General features: G+C 44.0%; 1 long non-coding RNA gene across 2 annotated transcripts; it reads left to right on the top strand.

Annotated features, from left to right (window-relative positions):
* Window positions 1-10,148: 10,148 nt before the first annotated feature.
* On the top strand, window positions 10,149-22,655 carry LOC128626851 (uncharacterized). Of its 2 annotated transcripts, XR_008390949.1 has the most exons (4): window positions 10,149-10,215; window positions 12,934-13,064; window positions 17,327-17,419; window positions 20,231-22,655. It is a non-coding gene; the product is annotated as an uncharacterized LOC128626851 (long non-coding RNA). The 2 variants fall into 2 exon arrangements; XR_008390948.1 differs by lacking the exon at window positions 20,231-22,655 and having other exon boundaries at window positions 17,327-17,482.
* The last annotated feature ends 2,364 nt before the right edge of the window (window positions 22,656-25,019 follow it).

Genomic DNA, 25,019 nt, shown 5'->3' with positions numbered 1-25,019 from the left:
TATCAAAAAGACAGCACTTACTTTGACTGAATATAGTAATTTCAAAATGCTTTTTAATGGTCATTTGTTTCTTGATAAGACTGGGCCTTTATCTTGGTTATGTTTACTCTCTACTTCTGTTTCTGTAGATTTGTACCAGCTCTTTTCTGTCCTCCAGAGGGACCTGGCCCATTTTTCTGTTTCTACAGTCATTTCAATTTGCATTTTAGTTCTTCATGCCAACCTTGTCAGCTGGTTGATAGATCTAAGTTTATCCATCTTCGATGTTTCTTCCCCTTTTTAAACTCCTCTTACCCTTTCATTATTCCAGGACAGTTACCCCCCCCCCCCACTTTGTTTGAGATGTTATTTAACATTTTGACAATTTGGGATGTGGAAAGACCTCTAAAAGTTACCTACTTTGTTAGTTAGGAGTGTTCTTGGCTGCAAGTAATAGTATATACAATAAAGCGGTTCAAACAGTAAAGATGCACATTTTTCATGCAACACTAAGACTGGAAATAAGTTGTCCCAGGGTTGCTTCAAAGGGCCAACAGTTCCACGGGGGAACTGTTGTATCCATTGTGTTTGCAATGTCTTCTCTCAAGGTTCTAGGCAAGTGGTAGCAGCTCCAAGTATCACAGTCTCACATTTCAGCATCCCAAGAAGGAAATGGGTAGGGCCCAAAGGTCCTCCTTCGTGTGTAGCTTTCTCTTTTATCAAAGAGGATGTGCTTTTTCCAAAGGCATCCAGGACATTTCCCCTTAATCTCATTGGGCACAACCTTACCCCAAATTTACCTTTAGACTAACTAGTGTTCAAAAAAAAAAAGAATTACTATCGTTGGCTTAAACCAATTATGATTAAGTAGCCACAATTAATCCTCCAAGGGTGGGCACATTGACACCAGTGAACAACTGGGGTTCTGTGAACTGAGAAGAAGATGAAAAGACTGCTGGACAGGCCCCCAGTCATCTCCATATTTCTCCTCCCACCACCATTTGTAGATGAGGAATTTGGGGTCCACTGAGGTGAAAGACTGTATACTAAAGACCACATACATAGAAGAGGTCAAAGCCAAAACCACACCCTTGGTTATATGTTCTGGAATTAATTTCTCCATTCTATGCTCTCTAAGCTAATCCTTTAACTATAAAATTTCTGGAAAGGAAATACAAATTAATGAGTGAGGAATCAGGTCAAGAGGAATTTCTGTCTGTTTGCCAAATCTCAGACTTTATAGGGTGACAAACTTGTCATGTCCAAATTGGTGAGGGTCATTTATTCATTTAGCAAATATTTCCTGCCCTCCTACATTATGTTAGTAATAGTATTTGGTGCTAGGAATCCAATTCATTTGGATCATTTTCATAATTTCCTTCTCAAATATGAAATGAAAATTTAGGGGTATAGTCACATAGAAATCATTGCAATTGGGGACAGAGATAACTTATACATTCCTTGAAGCCTGTTTTATTCTCCTCTTCTTAGTCACCTTGAAAGATGACATTTCCCAGCCTCCTTTGCAAGTTAGGTTGGACCATGTAACTGGCATCTGGCTAATGGGATGTGAGCAGAAGTAATGTATTTCATTTCCAGGCCTGTCTATAAACCCCTTTACATTCTTGACAGGGGTCTCAAGGTCAAAGCAAGGCCATATCTGCTAGTCATTTTGCCAGTAGTTTGGATTGTCATTTTCCCCTTTAGCTTCAGATGGTTTAGAAAACTGATTGTTTTGGGCGTAGTCTTGAAATCCCATGGCTTTTTTTTTTTTTAAACTCTTTTCCATGAATTCTTTTCAATTAGTAGCTTTATCTTGATTTATTTTCAGTTTCTTTGAAATGAGGATAGGCTTTACTTTATGTAATCTGAAACATAATTCAACTTCTACATCCAAAGGAGAAAGTCTAGAAATTGACCTTGTAGTAGATGTTCAAGCCAGAGAGAGTAGTGAAGGAGATAAGGTTCTTCTCATCAGAAGTTGGGCTTAGTTTCCCCTCCAGTCTTGAGATTCTGTTTTCAGGTAGTTGCCCTATTTCTGTCTCTGAGCACAGCAACTCAGTGGGGCAAGAAAATAAAGCAGAAACAAGTAAGATAAATCTAAGCCTATTAAAATTTTAAGTTCCTCCTCTTTAAAATGGTAATAGGAAACCCAACTTCACTGGGTTGCTGGGGAGATTAAATAAGATAAAAGATAAAATGGCCTCACAATAAGGCCTAGGACACACTAAAAGCTTAAAATGATGTTATTTAAATTGACAGAGCCAGACTGCCTGCATTCCAGTCCCTGCTCAGCCATTTACTTGTCATGCCATTTGGTATAAGTCACTCAGTCTCACATTGCATGTTGTCTCCACCAGCAAGATGACAATAATAACGCTATCTGCTTCATGAAGTTGGGGTTAAGTACCTCAAAATGTTAGCTATTAGTGCAGTAGTTTTAAGTTCCCTTGGCCTGATTTCACTGCTTTCTCAAATGAGACAGCATGCCACCAAATAGCCAGCAGGACTTGATACAGGCCAAATGATAATGGCTATTTTTCATTCTCCTTGTTTAAAAAACATGGGAAAATAATCTCTTTTGGTTTTTTACATGCAGTTTACTCTTGCTGTGTCTTAGAACTCTCTGTCCAGTACTTAGTATAGACAATAGGTCCAGAATCAATTGTGTATTAAAGTTGTATTCCTCCTTTTTATGTGTGTATATGTGTATGTTTCATATATTAATGTGAAATGTTCAGTTTTGTGACTATTTCACATGTTCTAGTATACAAAAGTGTGAAATCATTTCTAAAATCCGTCTAATACTTATATAAATGAAAACCACGGTCTCATAAAAGTTGAGAAATATACAAATTATTAGCCTTTGAAAACTTAATGTACCATGAAACACTTTGAGTTTTTACTTTGTTTCCATTTCTGCTATAATTTCGTCCTCCATCTTGGCGGAAGTCCCCCCATTTCTGCTATAATTTCGAAGTTAGAGTTTCAGTGTTAGCTACTGGGTGCATGTAAAACATAAATAAGTATTAGAGATTGAATAATTAATGTCTTAATCAATATGTCATTAAGACATTGGGCACATATGTCATATTGGGGACATTGAAAAGGTAACCAGTGATAACCAGTGATCTGCATGGTGTATGGAAGGATCGTCCAACTTCTGGGTCATTCAGAGCTGCTTTGAATGGACAATAGAGATCAGTTCCATGGGTCTTTGCAATCTGTTCTAATAAAACACAGTATCAAGCAAACCTGCTATACCTTTCATTAAAAGTGATCTGTGTGGAGGGAAGATTAAAACCAGGGACAGAAAAAAGCAGTAGATTGATTCTCACTCCACTTCCTCAGTTTAAATATGAGTAAAGTCCAAGAGGACACAAGAACAGCAAAGATAGTGAAAGACTCCCCAGAAGCCAAATATCCATGAGCCCTGGGTTGCCCTTAGCTCCCTTGGCCAGAAGGACGAGAGAGCACTATTGGCTGTATAACACAATGAGTTTATGTGGCCTTGGGAAACTGTGTAAGGTTGTGACTGGATTTGAGACCTGGCTCCATTATCTCCTGGTTGCCTGGCTGTGAGCCCACTGCTTCCCCTTGGCCACGTCCCATTTTCCTCATCTGTAAAATGGGATAACACTTATTTCTGTGAATAAGTGTGAGAATTATTAAGCACTTCGCAATGGACCCAACACTTAGTGCAAAAAAATATTTATTATCATTGTTATGTTTTCATTTTTGTTAGGTTAGTTATTTTGATTCTCTGGGACTCAGTTTGCCTCATAAATCCGAAGGATTATGACCATTGTACTTATCTGAGAGCACCGGGATGCAGTAGATGACCCCCAAGATCATGTTCTGTTATATATATATATATATATATATATATATATGAATTCAGCCTTAATCCTATGTTCTTCTCAAAACATGCGAATAAGAGAGAGAGTGTGTGTGTATGTGTGTGTGTATACACACATGTATATCATGGCATCAAGTCCTGTGAACTCTGTCTTAAACTGGCTCTCAAACCTGACCATGGTCACTGCCTCTCCTACTACCACTGTACAAGCCATTGTTGTTTCTGGCCTTGGTTACTGAACCAGCCCCCTAATTGGATGCTCTGTGCACACTTCTCTCCCTTCTTGTCTATTCTCCACCCAGCAACCTATGTGGGTATCACACCGTAGCACTCCCTTACTCAAAACCCACGGATGGCTTCCTGTCACACTGGGAAACACAGCGAAAGCCAAAGTCTTTCCATAGATGACCAAGCCTCTGGCTACCTCGCCAATGTCTCCCTACCATTCACCCCCTTCTCTCCACCCAAATCTTGCTTTTCTTCCAGTCGAACATGCCAAGCACGTTGCTGACTTGGGGCCTTTGTACTTCCAGTCCCACCTGCCTGGGTGCACTTTCTGTGGCTTTTTCCTTCACCTCATTTGGGTCTCAGGTCTTCTGAGAGGTCTTCTAACCACCTCTTTAAAAATCAGCTCTCTAACCCATCTCTCTTTAGCCCCTTATCCCACTTCATTTATTTTTTTAGCACTTACTATCCCGAGGCATTCTGTGGGTATTGGTTTCCATGCTTGTAGCTGTCTTCCGGCAGTGGAACGGAAGCCCCAAGAAGATGGGGTTTGGTTCACTGCTGCAGCTCAGCCTCTAACACTGTGCCTGGTCCGCTGCGGGCCACAAGCACAGGTGAAGAGCCCAGGTTCCGGAGCTGATGGCCCAGGTTTGAAGCTCAGCTTCCCACCTGCTGCCTGTGAGATCTTACACAAGGCTCTCAACCTCCTCTCACCTGTACAGTGGGGATAATAACAGGCATGTAGGTACAGGGCTGTTGCTTTGAGAATTAAGTTGGTTAGCATTTACAAAGTACTTAGAACAGTACTTAATGGGTGGTAGGTCTATAGGGATATTTGCTAATTTTTAAAGAAAATCTGTGAAATGAGTAATGACAGAAGGCCTATCTGTCTAGAATCATCTTCTTACCTAGCATGCCTCATTGCCTTGAATTCTACCATTATTGACGAATTAATGAATGCATTTGTTTTACTGCTTAATGAATACTTACCATATCCAGCTTTTTTGTTGCCTAACTTTTCCCCAGTGATATCTTATTTGTATAGCTAGATTGTCAACTGCTCCAGGACAGGGATTTTTTATTATATTTTAAGCTTTCATTCTCCTTCTAGTATCTCCTCTCACTCTCCCACACATGCCCCCACCCCGATCCCTGAACCAACACACACAGCACTGATTCTTAAGATGTATTCCTAAAAGTATAGCATTTCAGGGATGGAAGGTGCCTTAGAGCCTAACAAGTTACCAAGTCCTGGTCTGATGCGCAAGTCCCTCCACATCGCCGTGTGTGGTTCCAGTTACAGGGAACTCACCTATTTTATTTCCTAACTGTTTTACTTTACCACGATTTACCAAGCACTTACTACCAGCCAAGTGCCACAATGAGTGTTTGATGGACAGTATCTTCTCTGACCCTGACAATGACTCAGGCTATCAGTTTGGACATCACCCCATCTTATAGATGCAGGAACTCCATAATGGAGCTGGGATGTGAGCCCAGGCACCTGACTGTCTGATGCCCATGTGTATTACACTGTCTCTAGAAAAGTCCTCCTTCATGTGATTGCTTTACTAGAACTCTTTTTTGTCTTCCTTTCATCTTCCCTATCTACATAAGAGTGTTTCTTCTGACCTATCAGTTTACTCCGTCATTGCAAGCCTTTAAGGTTGGAGGTGAAGTCTTACTCATTTTGGCATCTCCATCAATGAGCAGAGCCCAGCAGGAAACAAGCATCCAGTAGATGCCTATTGACCTGTTCTCCACGAAAATGGGAACAGTGCAGGGAGGGGTATTTCAGGCAGAGGACAGACTCGGCTACTTGTCTCCCTCCCCTTCCCTTCAGCCAGCCTCCCTCATGCCTTGTCAATGCCACACTGTTCCAAAGTTTTCCAGGATGTGGATTTTTAAGACTAAAGATTGTAAATAATAGTCACAGACACAGATTCTATGTGGCTCTGCACTGGTCTGTGAAAGGAGTTCAGAGCAGCAGCGGGTGGGTGGCCGGACCAGAAGTGGCGCTGATTTGTAAGGTAGGTGAACCGGAAAGTATGTGTACGCAGTGTGCACACACTGACACACATGTATACTCTTTCTGTACATAAACAGACCTTGCACATAAACAAAGCAGAAGACCTTGCACATTTCTCCTGCTCTAACCACAGTATGTTGTTTTAGTTTACTGGGGTGAGTGATTATCCACTCCGCAGAAAATTACTATTTTGGTTTTTCCTAAAGGGTGGTTTGTTCTGCAGCAGAGAAGTACAAAAAGACTAAGTTTCCAGAAGGAGTATTTTTGTCATCTAGCGGAGCAGCAGGGCATGGAAGGAAGTGCTGGTGTGCGGGGCCGGGCATCCTGCACACACACGCCTCGCTGCCCTGGACCAGCGGTTTCACTGGGGACAAGCTCCCTTTCTGAATGTCAGGGTTGTGCCTGGGATAACTTGTTCTCTAGAAAAGAAGTACAAAGCAGTAACCCATCCTTGCCATGTTCTCCCCTGTAATCCAACCTACCGTGACCCTTGGAAACTGGAAGTGCAGGTTTGGGGTCCAACAGGGCCCAGGTATGACTCAGCTGGGCTCCTTCCTGCTGGGGATTCAGCCTCCGGGAGCCCCCTGTTCCCTCCTCTATGAAACAGGCTGAGTGATTACATCTGCTTTCTAGGGTGGCTGTGAGGATTAATGCGGAGATGCCATGTGGACACATGTTCGATGCATGGCATGTCTTGGACAAGTTAAGAATAGTAGCAATCATAATAATTATCCAAATACCAAAATATTATCCAAATACCTAAGTAATGATCAAAAAAGCAATGATGATCAAATTCATGCACTGGAAGGAACATAAGAGTCCCGAAGGAGGAGACACAGTCCTTGACCTTGAGGAGACAGATGTATAAAACATGAAAACAACAAAAGCCAATGCGAACTGAGTACCAGGGACGGGTGGAGAGAGGTGAAATGAGGACTCAGAGGGGATGAGAGCCCCTCAGACTGACGTGGTCAACAGAGGCGTCCCAGAGGGGGTGGCAGAAAAGCTGGGCCTCATTCTCCCCGGTGGCAGGAAGGCAGGAAGGGAGACGGTGAGGTTTCCTGGAGAGGGTGTAGCAGGCTTGCATAGGTCAGGACACAGCCTGCTTTGATGGAGAAGAGGGTTTTTAATAAAACATAAGTGGGGCAATGGCTTGTCTAGTGTCCTCCTCAGGGAATACAAATCAATAGTCATCGTGCTCTTTGCACAGAAACTTCTAAGTCTGAAATTTACTTCACTGAAGAGCTGGCTTTGTACTGGGAACTGTGTTGAAGTGGCTTGAGCAACAAGATGTTTGCATCCTCTGGGGGCATGTGGATAACAGAAGGACACAGCCCGATGGGCCAGGGAGAGGGGCCAGTGAAGGTGTTCAGAAGGGCCAATGCCAACCGTCCCACAGACAGGGCCTCCAGGAACGTGGAGAATTTGACTGGAGAGAAAGCAGAAGGTGGTCCTTTTGCTTTGTCTCTTTCATAGGCTTTATTTGTTATCTATGGTTTGATCCCCTACGGTGGAGACCCCACACCCAGGAGTCCACACATCCAGAATTATTCTGTTGAACCGTCACGGGTCTGGGTGCCGAGTCTCATGGCTTATTGGGATTTTGTAACAGGATAAATTATTTTTTAAAAAACCGACACAAGACTAATAAGTTAGCTAGCATCAACACCATCTGCCCCCCACCCCCAGGAAACAAAGCTAACAATAGATTTATTTCTAAAGACCCGCCAGGGAATCTGTGGTGAACAAAAGGGCTTCAGGACACGGAAGGGGGGAGTGGTCATCCAAGAACGGGGAGAAGTGTGGCGATGGGGTCCCTGAGGCAGACTGGGGGACGGCTGCAGGAGGCCACGTCCCCGTGCTGTGGGGGCTACTCCTGGGAGGGTGCATCTGGGCCCACCTGCAGAGAGGCCTCCAGGAGATGGATGGTGAAGACCAGCACTCAGCAGACGCGGCACGAAGAGGCTGTGGTGAGGTCGGTGACCACGAAGGTGCCGTGAATTGCCTCCTACCCCCATTTCTGGTCTCCAAACCCCAGAGTTACCCAATGGAAAGGTAAAGAGAGGTTTGCCCCCCACATACCAGTACTGCGTTCCCAATAGGTCTCCCACCAGCCACAGGAAGGTTGAGGAGCTTAGAGCTGATTATATTTGATTCTGAGACATGAAGAGTATTGGGACTCTCCTGTGCCCTGGGTCTGTACACTAAATTCTTTGCCCACTACCCTTCCGAAGTTACTGTGAGCCATGGGTAAAGGAGCTAATTGATTTGCTTGCTAGCCTCCCCACTGTTTCTCCATGTGGAAGGCGCAGATTGGCTCAGGAACATCTGTGGCTCACTTGTCAAGAAGGCAGCAGAGTTTCTAGGTCTCTCCCCATGGTCTAAAGGGCTCTGCTGGGCAGGCCCATCCCCTGAAAGCGGGGACTGCCCAGGAACCAAGCCAGGTGACGAGTGAGCATGGTGTTTGTCCTTACCATGACCAGATGTTTCAGTGCCTCAAGGCCATGGGGTCACATTACTGATGCAGAGCTAACCAAACAAATCTCCGAGAACAATCCTGTGGCCCTTGAATCCCTGAACCAGAAAAGGATATGAAATGGGGTCAGAATGTGTGAGAGAGGATTTGTGGAGAAGGTTCCACGGGCAGGCCCTGTGTAGGTGACACTGTGCAAGTCTCCTCTATCCCTCCGGAGGACAGAGAAGTCACTCCAAGTTACAATGGCCACAAGCAGTTTTACAACATTTTCATCACCATAAAGAGAAACCCCACATCCATGAGCCGTTACTCCATTTCCCCAGGCCCCAAATCCTAGACAACCACTCATTTACTTTCTGTTTCTATAGATTTGCATATCTCCGCACCTCACATAGATGGAATCATATTATATAGTATTTTGTAAGTGGCTTCTTTCACAGAGCACTCTGTCTGTGTTATATAATGAATCAGCACTTCTTTCCCAAGAATATTCTGTTACATGAATGTACCAATTTTGTTTATCCATTTATCCAGCAATGAACATTTGGGTTGTTTCCATTTTTTTTTTTTGGCTTTTATACATAATGTTGCTGTGAACACTCGTATACAAGTTTTTGTTTAAACAGTTGTTTTTTTTTCATTTCCCCTGGGTCTCTATCTAGGAGTGTAACAGGGTACAGCCAGGAAGGGGGCCCCCCAAAAAGGATTTAGAATGGAGTCCAGAGCTCAGGGTGTCCAGGAAATATTAAGATATCCTCACCCCCCCCCTCCCCAGGGGGAAGGGACAAATGGAGTAGGGCCATTGAGAGCTGTTTTGCATAGCAACAGTTTTGCAGCTAACCTCTGGCATGGTCATTTAATACATCTATAACCTTTAACTGGTTTCACAGATATGTTAAATAGCTGTGGCCATGCTTTGAGCCAGGGAGAAGGGAGTGACTTCCACTCAAGATGTAACTGGGGGCAGATCCCCCAAGTTATAGCGCCTGTATGAGAGCTTGGAGTTGATTGGCTCCACGCCATGGGGCCACACCTGCCCAGACTAATGATGGCAGCCCAGTAAACTTGTAATAATACAGAAATACTGGCAGGTGTAACTGATTGTAGGAGGAATTGAAAATGGGGCTGCAAAGGGGGATGGGCGTGGGGATTTAAACCCAGATGCGGCAGCCATGAAAGGGAGAACCATGCGGTCTGGGGCAGAGTGAAGATCCCTGCAGCCAGGTGAAAGGGAGAGCCACATGGTTTCAGCAGAGTAAGGATCCTCTCTTGGTGAGGTGAAAGAGAGAGAGCCATGCAGTTGTGGGCAGAGTGCAGACCCCCTCTTTCCCAGGTGAAAGGGAAAACCACGCAGCTTTGCCAGAATGGATATACCTGCAGCCAGGTGAAGAAGACACATGTTTTTGGTGGAGTGCAGACCCCTGCAGCTTTGGTAGAAGAGGCCCACATGGCTTTGGGGTGCGCCCTTTGGCCGCGTGGCCTGGAAAGCAGGAGAGACTTTGACTGGAACTTGGTACAAAGAACTCTTGCCAGTGGACCGTGAGAAGGTGCCACGTGATTTTGGATTAACTGGAGATTCTGCCTGTACGGCGACATAGCTGAAGGTGTCAGCATCCTGAAACACAGACGTGCTCTTCTTTTCCTGAGGTATGGTACCCCAAATTAGGGCAGGGGGAGAAGGAAGTGCTGTGGGCGTCTGTGGTTATCCTAAAGGACTTTGAAATTTTAATGGGGACAACCGGTCACTACTTTAAGTCTGTACAGCTTTAAATAAACCTTTCCTTTCTTTTTCACAAGTCTCTGGCATTGAGAGATGTCTTTCCAATTGGCAGCAGACAGACAAGCCCAGTAGGTATTAGTATACTATCCTTGGGAGGGGCCCCTGCTGTTCTGTAGCAGTTTTTGGCATCCCAAATATTGCCCCCCCGCCTTGGACCTTTGTTCGGTAACAGGAGTGGAATTGCCGGATCATACAACTCTGTTTCCACCCTTCGAGGAACTACCAGATCGTTCACTGAATCACTTTTAAAGGAATAGTGGGAGACAAATATAGAACTGTGTTTTGATTATGTCACAAGCTGTGCTTGTTCAACTTACTGATTACAGGTGAGGTGAATTCAGTCCCACCCCACCCCACCCAGCTAACCACTCCCCCACCCCCACCATGGCCTCAGAGGTCATGGACTGGGGAGGTAGGGGCAGAGGAGATAGAGAACAGGCAAAGGGGAGCTGAAAGACCAGGCACAGAAGGGCGGGGTGAGACCTCGGGAGCGGTCAGAAGTAGGTAAGAAGCGGCTGGGACCCAGGGGTCTCTGAGCCACGGGGCTAACGGTGTGTGCTTGCACTCGCTCAGCGTTCACTGCACACGTGCCTCCTGCACAGCTACCGTGTGCCAGGGCCTGTCTCTAGTGAAATTACAGGTATGCACTTTGTTTTACTTATTCACCACAAACACATGAGGTGACTCTCATCATCCCGTTTTACAAACGAGGAAACTCAGGCGTGGGTAGATGAGCAGGCTGGGCTCGTACCGCTCCCAGTGGCCACAAACCTCGTCAGCCTGGCTCCAAGGCCAACACTTCTAACCACTACATGCTGCTTGGTTATCCTGGGCTCCCGGGCTTACCTTGCCAGCTCCTAACAGACTAGTTTTGCAAGTCTCCAAAAATCCTCCTGTGGAGGTGGGTGGGCTGTTAAAATGGCTCTTAAACAATAATAGTTTTTTAAAAAGTCGAGCTATGTGGCGTGTGCCAATTTCCACGGTGTAGAATAGATGTTCCTATCACAGCAGATTCCAAAGTACCATTGGGTTAACAACCGGCTCGCAAAATTCCTGAATATTATTCAGTAGTTAACACTTCTCTTTTTTTATACCTTTGCGTTTTACAGACCTTCACTCTTAGTCCATAGAGTGTGATGGCCAAATTTCCAGGGTAGCAGGCATCCTCGAGGGTTCTGATTGGTTGAGGGGTTTCCCCTGGAATGCTAACTCAACCAATCATTCTGGGGGGAAGACAGACTTGTGAAACCTGGTGTTTCATGACCTACAGAAATAGAAGCAAAGTTGTGTTAAAGACACGCATGAAATTTGTATGCATTTTCCTTTTTTACCTCTAACTAAGGGTTAACATATTTTTAGGCTTATTCTAGAAATGTCAGGTAGAAGCTAGTGACCGTATGCTAGAAGTTAAAGATGACTGAAGCCAGACCTTCTTCAATATAGTATTTTTCAAACCGGATTCTGTGTGTTCTAGCAGAATTTTAACAACGTAGTACGTGTTCCATGGTAAGCTGTAAAAACTTTATTAGTTGTAAGGATAATGATCAAACTTCTCTTTGTATATAAGTCATAGCCATTTAGCACAAACATTTAGGTTCTTCTGGGACATAAATCTCTTTTGGGGGAGGGTGGTGATAGTGTGTTCCTTTCAAAGGAATGGGCACATGTATTTCTCATGGATGAGAAATACTGCTCTATCCCTTAACAGGGGCCACATCAGCCTCGCAGTTGCCTTCAAAGGGCCACATGTAATGTTAGGACCGTATAAATGTAACTATTCCTTAACAGTTAAGGGAGAGCTCGGTGCTCCCAGGGGTAAAAACAAGGTGCTGGGCTGGATAAAATAAGGTGGAGGGCCGGATTTGGCCCACGGACCTTGTGTTTGCTACCTGTGCCTTAGAATCCAACCACCTTTTAAAAAAAATCACCCTTTCATATTGTTTCCAGATTTTTACAGATTCTTTTCTGCTTTACTCAGCTTCTTTTGTTTTGCCATGAACGGGCAGCCAGCGACTACCCCCAGTCCTTGCTCTCTCTGCGACAGATCAGCGAGAGCAGGATGAATTGGCAATCTGTAATCTTCCCACCAATTTCATGTGGTTCGCCAGAGCAGGATCTGCTGCAATGGTGTTTCCTAGCTGCTAATGACCAGCTTCATTATCACGCCGCCCTGAGCTAACATTTTGCCTTTGGCTTATAATGGGAGTTATTAGATTCTAGAAATTTCGCTCTTTATTCTGTTTCTAAATTTGATCTCCCCAGAATCAGAGAGAATACAAATTCTCCATAGCTTTGCATATGCAGGTGAGCGTGTGGGTGAAACTAGGCCCTGCTCCTGATGGACACGGCAGCTCCAGCTCACTGGGGCAGCATGCTTGGAGTCTTCCGCAGGAAATTAACTAAATAACAGTAACATTCTTTCCCTCCTCTCCTTTCCACTCTTCAGTTCCCTCTGTAATGAAACAGTTTAAGCTCAGCACTCTAGCTCTCTCAGGAGGGCAAAAGTGTTTGACAATTTCATTCTCTTGTGACCTTCGGATCAAAAAGAAAAGTCTCTTCTCTCCTTCATTTGCTTATTTCCAAAGTGCTTCTCATCAAGGCTATTGTATTTCACCGAAGATGCAACTTTCTGAAACAAGATGTCCCGAAATGATAGTTCGAAGATGCAGCTTTAAAGATGGCAGAAGTGGCACTTTAGGCAGAACCCAATCACACCGTAAGTGGATCCAATCCTGTATTCAACAAAATAATTGTGGCACAGTCACATAGCAGGTTGCTAATGCTGTACATAAAATCATCCGATGAATCAAAATGAGGGTCAGATCTTCCCCAAGTGGTCATTCTTTTGTTTAATGTGTGTGTTCCTTCTTCATAATGAACCCACTAATGGAAGGTTTAAATGGAAATGTTCAGTAGCAATTTAAAAATATTGATGGAGTGCCGTGTAGGTGCATAGCTGTTACCATCCGCTTTGCAGACACAATTCAATCGACTTCAAAACATTTATGGCCTGCAATGCACAAAGCTCTGCGATAGGCGATGTGGGACATAAAGAGGTGGTCCTTGCCTCAGAGAGTTTATAATTTAGAGCAGAAGAGAAACAAGGAGAGAAATAGCAGGAATACAAGCAATTACCCCTGCCATATGTATTCCCCAAATGCCTCTCACAGGCCAGGCACCATGCTAAGATGATCAAGACTCAGAGATGAGCCAAGGAAAACGGGTACCACCCTTAATAAGGAAGCTGCCTTCATCAAAGGTCTATTGAGCAATTGCTTTACACCAGCTGCTGCTCTTAAAAGCAGTGGATACAGGAGTGAGCAAAGTCCTTATTCTTGTGGAGATTACGTTCCACTGGGGAAATAAAAGAAACAAACAAATGTATATATAGTTTCAAGTAAATCAAGTTCTATGAAGAATATAGGGAGAGGTAAGTGGATTAAAAGTGATGAAAAGGGGGGGTGCCCTGGTCAGTGCATCTTAGTTGGTTGAAGCATCATCTATATACCAAAAGGTTCCAGGTTCAACTCCCAGTCAGGCACATACCTAGGTTGTAAGTTTGATCCCTGGTCGGGGTGTGTGCAGAAGGCAAGCAATTGATGTTTCTCTTTCTTTCTCTCTCCCCATTCCACTCTCTCTAAAAGCAATAAAAAAATGTCCTCAGGTGAGAATTTTTTTTTTTTTAAGTGACGAAGGGAGCTGTTTTAGATAGGGGGATCAGAGAAGGCCTCTTGGAAGGACCTTTGAAGAGATACCTGGTTGCAGGTGAGGAAAAAACCATGCCGATCGCTTGGGCAGAGGGAATGACAAGTACTGTGCAAAGGGCCTCGGGGGAGGAGGAGCTTGGTGTGTTTGTGGAAAAGCCAAGAGGCCAGTGTGGCTGGAGGAGGGGGAGCCGGGGCAGAGGGGAGTCACAGAGGGGGACAGGTGAGATCGTGTGGGACCGCGAAGGTCACAGTAAGGACTCTAGATGTTGTCCTGAGTGTGACAGGAAGCCAATGGGGGTCTTGAGCAGGGTGACACTCTTACCTTACTATTATTTTTTTTTTTAACTATTCTGGCTACTAGATGGGGAATAGATAGTATGTGGTAAGGGCAAGGGTGGAGGGCAGGAGGAAGCCACCAATCCTCAAAATAAGAGAATTCCTCCCACCCAACTGCTTTTGAACTGGTACATCAGCTTCTCCTGCCTTGACTCTGGTGGAAACAATGGCTTGTCCTGGGTCTCAGGCTTGCTGGCTCATCCTGTACATCTTGGGACTTGTCAGCCTCCATAATCAAGTGAGAGTTTTTGTTCTATTCAAGAACAATTCATTGGATGAGGCCCATCCACATTAGGGAGAACAATCTGCTTTAGTCAGTCCACTGACTTTTTAAGAAACTTATTTACTGATTTTAGAGAGAGAGAGAGGAAGGGAGAAAGAGAAAGAGGAGGAAATATCGATTTGTTCTACTTACTCATGTATTCACTGGTTGGTTCTTGTGTGTGCCCTGACTGGGGATCGAGCCTGCAAACTTGGCACATCGGGACGGTGCTCTGACCAACTGAGCTACCCAGCTAGGGCAGTCCACTGATTTAAATGTTCAACTCATGCAAAAGCATCCCCATGGAAACACTGGGAGGAATGCTGACCGAGTGTCTGGACACCTCATGGCCCAGTCATATTGACACTCAAAATTAACGATCACACTGCCATTGGGAGGCACCCGGTGTTTTTTCCAGCCCTCCCTCTCAATTGCTCTCCTACACCATCTGCGCCCCAGTTAAACTGGACTTCCAACTGCTTTCTCATCACGCCCAGCACTTCCACGCCCCTGTCTCAGTTCCAGTCCACTGCACGATGGTGCCAGTCTCCCTGGGCCCCTCTCCCTCCACTTGTCCCTCCCCCCCCTCTATTCCTCTCTGTCTCCCTCTTCATGTAGTAGCTTGTCTGCAGTTCTCTGAGAGTGAGTTATATTCCCTTCTGTTTACATCCTGGCTGTGTGCCTCTCTAAGGAACAGCAGAAGATGACCACCCACTGCTCCCAAATTCACAAGCCCTTGGTTCAAGAGGTCAGCAAAGACTGACGAGCATCCATGAACCACAACTCCAAAGGTGAGGGACCATAACGCACCCAGCGAGACAGTTGTCCCATGTGGTACGACCCTTTGGCAGGATCACTGTCCTGCATCATTGCCAGGTCCTAGCCCTGTGCACCAGAAGGGGCAGTTCTCAGAGAATTGAGAGCCGAGGCTGAGCAGCCTGTGGTTGGCTGTGTCATAACACTCTTTGCTGCCCGGAAGCCTCTTGCTGTACTCTTTCCTCTCCCATTGGACCGTGAGCTCCCCTGGGGCTCGTCTCTCTAGCTCTAGTGCCAAGCGTACTGCCTGGCACAGGGTGAGCACCCAGCAAAGACTCCTTGAGTGAAGAAGCGTTTATGGAAGGAAGGAAGGAAGGAAGGAAGGAAGGAAGGAGGGAGGGAGGGAGGGGGGAGGGAGGGAAGGAAGGAAGGAAGGAAGGAAGGAAGGAAGGAAGGAAGGAAGGAAGGAAGGAAGGAAGGAAGGAAGGAGGGAGAACCAGACCACAGGCCCTGTGACCTGGGAGACAGTCTCCGTGTTGGGGCTGCCCACCAATAATCTCCTGGGCTCAGACTTCACTGTCTAAACCTTCCCTGTGCAAACGACCCCCATGGTGAGGTGAGAGTGACCGTAGAACATAAAAATAAATATAAGTCACTATCATCAGCTAAATTGTGTCCCCCCTACCAAAGTGTGTATTTTGAAGCCCTAATCCCCAGGACCTCAGAATGTGCTTGTATTTGAAGGTAGGTCTGTAAAGACGGGTGGTTAAGTGGTTAGGGTGGGCCCTGGGGCCATCTGACTGGTGTGCTTATGAGAAAAAGAGATTGGGGCACCTAGAGACACAGCAGGGATGTGTGTGAGGTGACAGGGAGAAGGTGGCCATTGCAAACTAAGGAGGGGGGCCTCAGAAGACGTCAGCCCTGCCCACAACTTGATCTTGAACTTCCAGTCTCCAGAACCAAGAATAAACAAATTTCTGTTGTTTAAAGCCACCTGGTCTCTGGTATTTTGTTATGGCAGCCCAAGCAAACTCATAAAATCCCCTTTCCGATAGCTCCCCATCTTTTGAAGTATAGAGACTTTCATTTTTTGTTTATTATTGCATATAAATTTATGTCATTGAACCAGTATATGAAAGCACAGAAAATTCAACTTTGCACCAAGTTTATCAGACATTCCCAGAAAGATAAGCTGAGAAATAGCACAGAAAATTCAACTCTGTAGCAAGTTTATCAGACTTTCCTAGAAAGAAAAGCTGAAAAACCAAGGATTAAGGTCCATCCTAATCCAGGACGACCTTATCTTAACTTGCTTACGTTTGCAAAGATCCTATGTCAAAATAAGGTCCCATTCAGAGGCACCAGGAAGCAGGACTTCAATGCATCTCTTTGAGTGACACAGTTATACCCATGACAAATGGCTGCACTTGAGGGGAGCTGGCCAGTGCTTGCAGAAGCAAGGAGAATCTCCTGGAGTGCCAGTGATGTTCTTGTTTTTGATCTGGGTGCTGGCAGCCCTGTGGTTTCAGTTTGTGAAAATTCACCCAGTGATTCCTGCGTGGTATGTGCACATTTCCCCTACAGATAGCACGTTTCAACAACAACAACAAAAGTTTTTAAGTCACCTTCGTTTAGAATTTGCACTTGTTTATTTCTTTGATTTATGTTTCTCTAAAATATTAGGGAAAAGCAAATCTGTCAGTGCGTCAAAATAAGGCCCAGGAAGACTGTAATCAGATATTTCACTGTGGGTTTTGACATTTCCTGTGTGTCTGTGATCAAGAAACTGCATAATGAGTAAAAGCCACAATATATCTAGCATTTTTAAATTGATGTTTTTCTTCTTTATGACAACATCTCTATACATCTGAAAAATATCCGTGCATACATGTCTCTGGCATTATACATGTGTTACAGATTGTGCTTGCCTGCCATGTGGATTCACAGACACTCTGGAGTCACAAACTGGGGCTCGCCCTTCTACACCCCTTCAGAGACTACTGTACGGTGGTGAGAAGCATGGAAATTGGAGTCAGACTGTCTGGGTTGAAATCCCAGATTCTGCCATTTTCTTGGTAGAATAAATCAGTGTTTTTCCACCTGTAAATTGGAGTGATAATAACAATATCTAACTCATAGGACTGTTGTGAGTATTGAGACAAATTAATACACGGAAACTATAAGTTTCTGTTACACAATGAGGCCAGATTTTGTATGAGTATTATCATTATTATTCATCATATTATCAGGGTTTGCACGTCTGTGGCTGTTGCCAGATTGACGGTCCAAGGCCGGTAGCTTCCCTGCTCCTGATCGGAGTAGAGATTAGGGGTACAAATGATTTGGGGGTGATCTTATCTTCTGGTTGTTGTGAAGGATGCTGCTATGGGTGTGCAAATATCTGTTCCAGTCCCTGATTTCAGTCCTTTTGTGTATATTCTCAGACGGGTAATTGCTGGGCAAATGATTCTGTTTCATTTTGGAGGAATTGCCATGTTATTTTCCACAGCAGCTGCGCTGCCTTATATTCCTGCCAGCAGTGCCCAAGGATCCCAGTTTCTCCACATCTTTGCCAATGCTTGTTTTTTTTTTAAATACGAGCTGTGATGGTTAATATGTATTCATGTAGCTGGACCATGGTGCCCAGATAGTCAGTCAGATGTTATTATGGGTGTTTCTGTGAGAATGTTTTGGAAGAGAAATAAACTTGAGTTCATAGATTTAGAGTAGAGCATATTGCCCTCCATAATGAGGATGGGCCTCATCCAATCAGGGGAAAGTCTGCAGAGAGCAAGAACACCTTCCATCCCCCAAGTAGTGGGAATTCTCCAGCAGTTGGCTTTGGGCCAAAGCCAGATCGTTGGCTCTTCCTGGGTCTCCAGCCCGTCAGTCTTTGGACTAGAATAGCAGCGTCAGCTCTCCTGGGTCCAACCTGCTGGCTCGCCCTGCAGATTTTGGTCCCACTGAACTCTATAATCATGTTACTCAATTCCTTACAATAGACAGATGTACAAGCTTTATATATAATAGCTATTTTATACACATATCTATTGATTCTGTTTCTCTGGAGAAACCTAATCAATAGTCATCCTGATGGGTGTGAAGGTCTCATTAATATTTGAATATGTATTCTAAATAAATATATACCGTATACACTATATATAAAACTTTTATTGAGACTTACTATAAGTCAGGTGCTGTTCTAAGAATCTCACATGTCTTAATGCCTGTGGCATGCACAAAAGCCCCTGAGGAAGGCGTTATTACAACCCCCAGTTCACACATGAGAAGGAGGCACAGAGAGGTTCAGTAACATTGCCTAAGTCACACAGCTGGTATGTGGCGATGTGAACACAGCAGTCGGGTTCCAGAACCCTTGCTCTTGCCAAATGATGCTCAGACACCTTCTGTTCCAGTAGCTTCACTTGTCATCCCTTCCCATCACCTGCCCTCTTCCTAAAAGCCCTTCTGAAGTTCTGTTCCCCACACTCCATCAAGGCTGGGTGCTGCAACATGTCCTTTTGTGACATGGCGTGACGGAGAGGAACGGCAGCTTCAGGTTGTTAGCAGAACCCTGAGAAATATGCCTTTGAGAAATCAAATTAGGAGCTGCTTAATCCTTTGCACTAGAAAATTAAATCATTTAAAAATGAAAATGATTCCCATAATGTATTTCAGCCAAATAACTAAAGTGTATTCATATTAATTACACCTCAAGACTCTCCTTGCCCTGCTGTGCGGGGCTCTCCTTTTTGGTGGGGTTAAGTGAGGACAAGCTTTCTGAGATAGTGCAGAATTCCACTGCAGGAAAAGCCTCACGAGGCTGGTTCGGTGAAGATTCCTATCCAAAAGAATGGCCCAGCCAAGCAATTAAGTCACTTTCAGAAGCTACTAACTTCCAGCTAAACTTCATGGAAGCTGGAGCCACAGTTACAACTCACAGCTTCGATCTTTTTTTAAAGATCAAACTCCCCCTCCAGGACAAGATATATCCAGCCCTTGAAACTTGGAAACAGTGCTAAGCCCGGTCCCTCTCCTCAGAATTGATGCAAACATTGCTTTCACATCTGGTTGACCTTGCTGTGCCCCATCTTTCAAAGGCAAAGCCTGAATAATTTCATCAGAGCTGTTTGCTTTGACCTTGATGCCTTCCCAGGATAACTGTCTTCTGCAGTGGGTCTTGGAAATGTGTGCTCTCCCAGGTTGTAAAGCTTTAGCTACTGCTAGATGGTGACTTAGCGGGGCATGCCACAACTCAAATCATTTCAAAGACTTTTAAATCAGAGAGCGATCTCAAAGACCATCAAATCACCCTCAGCTTTACGATGAGAAATGGAAGCTCAGCAGGGCTGTGGAAAAGACACTGAAGGGATTTAATAGGGATGGGCCACCAGGGTTCTGCTGCTGAACTCACTTAATAAATCTGTGGGTGATACAAAGCAAAGAATCAGAGAGACCACTATACGTTGGGAGAATGGGTCCAAACAAGCATGATGCGGTTCAATAAATAATAATAATAAAGCACTACCTTTAGCTACAGAACCAGCAAGGCTCTCGAATAACAGGGGAGTGGGGGACAGAGAGCCTGTAGAGACTGTGTTAGCAGATGTTTAAAAACTTAATTAAATTCTAATAATGGCACAATCACATGTGTTAATATATGGATGAAGTTTAGAAGGACATACAGTTCATGCTAGTTATCTTTGGACAGTGGGACTAGAGAGGGCTACACTTTTGACTTTACATGTATTGTACCACTTATTTCACAATGAGCATTTCATTAATTTTGTAATAATCCAATATTAAACACTTCTGCTGTAGTGATTAACAAGAACGGAGGCTGAAGGAGAGCATCCTGATGAAGAGTGGACATGTGCTGGACAGCATGGAATGTCTATCGTCTAGCCCTGGGCACCAAAGGAATGTCAATAACTTGAAGTACCATTCAATACCTTCAGGAGGAGAGCAATCAAGACGGTGGCAGGAGCTGTAAATCAGGTCGCCCAGGGGTTTTTTTGAGTGAATTTAGCTAATTTCAAACTTTTGAAAGCTCAGCATGTAAAACAGGGGTTGACCATCTATCTCATTACGAAGAGCTAGTGCATGGATGTTCACTCACAAAGCATCACAGACAAAGAATTAGACTAAGAAGATGAGCTGCTTGTTCTGGAACATATTCAAGGAATGAGTGACTGAGCCATTTTCAGAGATGAATATCTGCATTTTTAGGGATAGAGTATGGAATGTCTAATAATTCTTACCAGTTTATATTTATATATCATTTTTCTGCTGAAATATACCACGAAGGCTCCAAACTGCCAACCATATAAAGGAAGGTCAAATCACTCACTGTGATGTTTGAGGCCCTTGAGAACATTCCTCTGGTCGCTGACCTACAGTTTGTCTCCTACCACCCCCACTGAGCACCCACTTCCCAGCCTCCCTGCCATCCATTTGGCGGGTACCTTCTGGGGTCTTGGCCTTTCCTTTGCTCATGCTGTTCTTTCCCAGGATGTCCTTTTGGCTTTCCTTGACTTAGTAAATGCAATTCATTTTTCAGTATGAATTGTTGAACATTACCTTGCTTTCAGGCTTTCTCACTCTCCCAGAAATTATTTTTCAAAGCTGACATTCACTATTAGGAATTTGCAGCCGTACAAGTAGCCAGGGTCCACTCTACTTGGATGGTCCACGCCCACGCCCTGTGAGAGGTTGAAACTAGGAGACACCATCCTGTGGTCACCGTGACACATCGGATGCCGTCTTCAGCTTTGTTTTCTGAGCTCCTATATCTGCCAGCCAACCATGAGCCCCTCAAGGTCAGGACCAAGTCCAGTCCAATTCAGATCCCCAGGGCTTAGTAAAAAGCCTGTCACCTTCGTCGCTATCTGGAAATCTGAGTTGAATCAATGAACGGAGTTTCAGTGTTTCTGGTTCTATCCTTACCAGTCAGTTCAACCTTTTAACTTCAGTAGGCAGGTACCTCCTTCATGCTTAGAGACGTTAGCTGAAATTGGTATAATAAACAGATGCTGTATTCATTACTACTTTGGAGGTCTTTGAGAACATTCTGAGAAGACAATTAGTTGATATAAACTTTCAAAGAGGCAGGGATACCTACGACCATGATCCTCAGAGGGGAGATTTTAGAGTCTGACAGATAGAGTCTACTATCCAACTTATGAGTTCAACAATCCGACTTTGAATTCCAGCTATGCCTAGGGCTGGCCATGTCAGTTGACTGGGTTATTACTGTATCTAAACCTCAACTTCCTCATCTATAAAAAGGGGATAAAAGTGGTATCTTCCTTGTAGGGTAATGGGAAGGAGAATTTCCTAGGGCTTGGCATAGGAAATACTAAGCACAGTGCCTGGCATAAAAGTCGGTATTGTTGTTGCTGAGTGTTCTGGGTTTGACGACCGTAACAACACTGGATTCATGAACTACTAACTGTTGTAACTTCCCCCAGCTGCTCACGTTGCACAAAGACATAATTCTAGTGCCTGGTTCCTAAAAGGCGTTATAAGATGTTGGATATACTCAAACAGGTATTTTAGTGTTTGGAGCATTTGGATTCCAAAAGAAATGTGTTTTTATATTTATGTTTAACATTTGCTGTTTTTGCCTCAAATCCAGCAACAAATCCACTTGACCCATTTGTGTTAAGCCCTTTATATGAGCAGAGCACTGTGGCTTGCACTTACTCAAATCCAAATTAAGGTCTAAATCTGAAAGAAAGAAAATCACCTTTTCAAAGAGCCAAACTCCATGAGGAGAGAAAGTAGGCCAAATACCTACTGGACAAGCTGTTGGAAGGGACACACCATTTCTTTTAACTTGTGTTACTTTGCTACCGGCACTAAAATAAATCCATTTGTGCCAACACCTATTATTTCCCCACTTCCGAAGAAGGTCAGCACACAAACAATACAGAAGATTCTGGATATGACCTCATAACAATGATTACTTCTCATGAAGTTTAAATTCTGGTTCTGCATCTTCCTGACTGTGTGATTTTGCCATATTTCAACCTTTCTGATGTCCAGTTCTTGTTTTCCAGTCTCTAAAATGGAGATAATAATGTAACCTCATCCCTTAATGTGTGACTCAGTTTTCTTTCAAACTTGTATTACTCCAAACAATAGCAATAATAACATCTACCTTGGTGTGTGAGTGTGTGATGAATGCCCACCAAAGTTCAGCAGTTTTTCATAAATAGTTATCAATTTTCTGTTTGCCTTTGGTCAATGTTCAGACCTCTGCAATAATGATTCTTATTCTAAAAACTTAACAATTTTGTTCAGTTTTATAGGGTTTTTTTTTTTGCGGGGGGGGGGGGGCGGTGGGCAGTAGAATTCTCTTGCCTCTCTCTTCTCTCATCCTAGACAGGAGTTCCTCTTGTTAATGCATTTTTAATACTTGGATCCAGAGAGATAAATTACCCTCCAGGAAATGAGGCCAGTTGGCAGTACGTGAGAGTGCCAACTTTTTATAGGTTTTTCAGGAGTGGATAATAGCATTAAATAAATCTATCGTGATTTACAGGCAAAAATCTTACCACACTATGGGTTTAATTTAAATTTCCCTAATTACTACTACTTTAAGGATCTTACTTGAGAATAGGATGAGATGACATTATATGTGTTGAAATCCCCTGGGTGTAAAAATTTCTCTAGAAATGCAAGGCATGTATTACTCTCTTGCAACACTTAAAGTCTGACCCCGAATCGAGATAGTTCCCACAAATCCTTGTGCTCAAGATGCTTGGGAAAAGCCTAGAATGATCCCTGCCTCACGTTTGGAGAACTCAGGCTTAAATGCATGTATCAGACTCACCCTTGAGGAATATTAGTGATGATGTTCCAGCAAACCAAGGTTAAAGTAATGTCCCAGTAAATGCAGGAACTGCAGGATTTGACAGGAAATTGGAGAAGGAGGGGCAAACCACAAGTTCACTGACAGCTCAGTGTTTGCAGACCAGTTCGGACATGGATTTAATATCTGAGAGTGTCAAGGCGACATTTCTATGACAGTGTTCTAAGAATTTCCAGGAATAATGTATGAATTGCTGAAGTTCATTCAACATTTACTCTGAAGGGAACAAGGAAATAAGAAGGAAAATCCAGCACTGGCCATTATAGCTCATTTGGAGTGTTGTCCCATAAATTGAAAGTCGTGGGTTCGATTCCATGTTTCTCTCCCTCCCTTTCCCTCTCTGTAAGATCAATAAGCATGTCCTTGGATGAGGAAAAAAGAAGACGGAAAATCCATGGGAAGTCCATGAAACTCATGAGATAGGGCATGGATTTCTTCTTCTCTCGTGATACACACTGATTGTCAAAAATATTGGAAAATTAAGATACACAAAAGAATGCAACTTCCACACTTTGTCTCATCGCCCAAAGATAACTAACCATTGTTACAAGACTGTGTAAATTCTTTTTGGTTTTATATACAGGAAAGGGAAAGAGAAGAGAGGTCTTTTATAATCTTTGTGAGGTTTGGCTTCAGTTTTTGACTCTGGTGCATCTTTCTAGCCCCTCAGTTGAGAGAGGAGGCTGCCAATGAATCAGAACAGTGGGGCTTAAGCCAAGACAGCAGAGCAGCTCTTCAAAGGCCAAGAGGCGAGAAGCTGATGAAAAACGCATCTACAATTAGATAAAACAGAATTTCAGTATCTGGGAAGACAATGTCAATAGGAGGGCAAGCATGTAGAACAAAGAACAATGAGAATAAGCCAAGGCAGTACTTCCCGGACCAACTGCGAGATGATGGATCAGTTTTACATTTTCAAACCATCCTCGACTGAGACTTTCATAAAATATTAAAATATAGGTAAGATGCTTTTGGATGCCACGACAATTCTAAATTGCTGTAAATTACTCTAAACTTCTGTGTTTATTGCAGACTGATAATAAACAGTTTGAAGACCAGCATAGGTCCATGCATCCCACTTGGCAGGACTGAGCTGAAATACTTGTCTCGTTGTAGTGACAATTTAGATCTCAACAGGGATAAAGACAGTGGTACGCTAGTAAATGTTTAACAACTGCTTCGAGGGAGGGGGAGCCCTGATCTGCAGCATTTGACAATTTCCTTTCTGTAAGTGTTCCCATCACCACGGATTCCAGGCTCCCGAGGTGAAGCCAATGAATGCAGAGTGAGAACAGATGTGCACAAGTTGTCTGCAGCAAATCATTGTAAAAAGAAACCTACAAATGAGTCTTAACACAACCATCATAACAAAAATAGAATATATAACCTATAAACCAGCAGAAGAAAATGTACCCTATCCAATGGGAAGCAGGAAAAGGAGGATAAAAAGAAACACGCTTAGATTGGAGTGGTTCTCATTTTATACAACCTGCCCCTTAAGAAAGAAATCAGGACTCACTTTCCCAGCATCCTCTGCAGCTTAGGTTCAGGCATGTGACCTATGCTCAGCCAATCAGGTAGCTTCTCTCTAGACCTCACTTCAGAAGAAAGCAACGTGAGGAAACTTAGTTTAAGTCCTGGGGACAAAGGTGTCCTAAATCTTGTCAAGTAGCAGCAAGGGGAAACTAGCCCCAGTTCCAGACCTCATTAGTGAGAGCTGTAGAGTCTGTGGTG

This window comes from Artibeus jamaicensis, unplaced genomic scaffold (assembly GCF_021234435.1).
Source record: "Artibeus jamaicensis isolate MK-2021 breed Jamaican fruit bat unplaced genomic scaffold, CSHL_Jam_final contig_233, whole genome shotgun sequence".
Classification (NCBI taxonomy): Eukaryota; Metazoa; Chordata; class Mammalia; order Chiroptera; family Phyllostomidae; genus Artibeus; species Artibeus jamaicensis.
The sequence above is the reverse complement of the archived record's forward strand: the minus strand, read 5'-3'. Positions and strand labels throughout refer to the sequence as shown.